The sequence below is a fragment of the Cebus imitator genome, unplaced genomic scaffold, assembly GCF_001604975.1.
Source record: "Cebus imitator isolate Cc_AM_T3 unplaced genomic scaffold, Cebus_imitator-1.0 Scaffold87, whole genome shotgun sequence".
In the NCBI taxonomy this organism is placed as follows: domain Eukaryota; kingdom Metazoa; phylum Chordata; class Mammalia; order Primates; family Cebidae; genus Cebus; species Cebus imitator.
The window spans coordinates 5,522,135-5,523,765 of NW_016107402.1; the positions used below are offsets into that span (position 1 = coordinate 5,522,135).

At 44.1% G+C, this 1,631-nt stretch overlaps 1 protein-coding gene across 4 annotated transcripts in view; it reads left to right on the forward strand.

Moving 5' to 3' along the window:
* Window positions 1-1,631, forward strand: part of FAM76A (family with sequence similarity 76 member A) — a 40,185-nt gene that overhangs the window by 13,051 nt on the left and 25,503 nt on the right. The gene's annotated exons all lie outside the window — the stretch shown is intronic.

Consider the following 1,631-nt stretch of genomic DNA (forward strand, 5'->3'; position numbering starts at 1 on the left):
CGCGGTCTCGGCTCACCGCAACCTTTGCCTCCTGGGTTCAGGCAATTCTCCTGCCTCAGCCTCCTGAGTAGCTGGGATTACAGGCACGCACCACCATGCCCAGCTAATTTTTTGTATTTTACTAGAGACGGGGTTTCACCATGTTGACCAGGATGGTCTCGATCTCTTAACCTCGTGATCCACCCGCCTCAGCCTCCCAAAGTGCTGGGATTACAGGCTTGAGCCACCGCACCCGGCCAACTTTCTTCATCTTTCTTCATGGAAATAACAATAGTTACTTCACAAAAACATGGGGAAATGTAATTCACATAGGTATATAAAATAATATTGAACCTGGCACATAATAGAACTCAGTAAATAGTACCTGTATTATTACTGATTGGAATAGTTCATTTTTATTAATTTGGTTTTACTAGAATTTGTTACCTTTCTGCTTTATTAGTTACAACCTTGTCTAAGAGCGTTTGGATATTTTTAGAGATCTACAATTATACATTCATAAACTTTAGGAGAGAGCTAAGTTTAGGGATTAAGAGTGGGAGATCTGAACTCAGAATGTGTGGATTGAAATCTTGGTTCTGTCACTTACTAACTATGTGACTTTGGGCATGTTAATCTATCAGTGCCTCAGTTTCCACATCTGTAAATGGGGATGCGCTGATCTCAGTGTTGCTGCAAAGGTCAAGATATTAGTAAAGCTCTTAGAATGGAATCTGGTACATGATAAATACTGAACGTTACCTATGATGATTTGTTTTTGATAGTTTTAATTCTCAGAGGATGCTATTTTATTTTTTTGAGAAGGAGTCTCACTCTGTCACCCAGGCTGGAGTTCAGTGGCATGAGCTCAGCTCACTGCAACCTCCACCTTCCAGGTTCAAGTGATTCTCCTACCTCAGCCTCCAGAGTAGCTGTGATTACAGGTGCATGCCACCACGCCCAGATAATTTTTGCATTTTTAGTAGAGATGGGGTTTCACCATGTTGGCCAGGCTGGTTTCGAACTCCTGACCTCAAGTGATTAGCCTGCCTCTGCCTCCCAAAACGCTGGGATTACAGACATGAGCCACCACGTCCACCCAATGCTCTATTTTTAAAGTTTATTTTTAAGAGAGAGATCTGAGAAAAATGTCCTATGGATCTATGTGCAATTTTAATGTTCATTATTTGCTCTCTTTTAGTGGAGTTGTATTGTTTTCAGACCCTTCTTTAGTGAAAGCTCTTACTTGGGCAAGGTCTTGTAGGGTGTTTTAAAATTAAGCCTTCAAGGCCAGGCGCAGTGGCTTATGCCTCTAATCCCAGCACTTTGGGAGGCTGAGGTGGGCAGATTGCTTGAGACCAGGCGTTCAAGACCAGCCTGGGAAACATGGCAAAACCCTGTCACTATTAAATACAAGAAACTTGGCCAGGCACAGTGGCTCATGCCTGTAATCCCAACACTTTGGGAGGTTGAGGCAGGCAGATCACTTGAGGTCAGGAGATTGAGATCAGCCTGGCCAAGTGGTGAAACCCTGTTTCTACTAAAAATACTAAAATTGCCGGGCGCGGTGGCTCAAGCCTGTAATCCCAGCACTTTGGGAGGCCGAGGCGGGTGGATCACGAGGTCAAGAGATCGAGACCATCCTGGTCAAC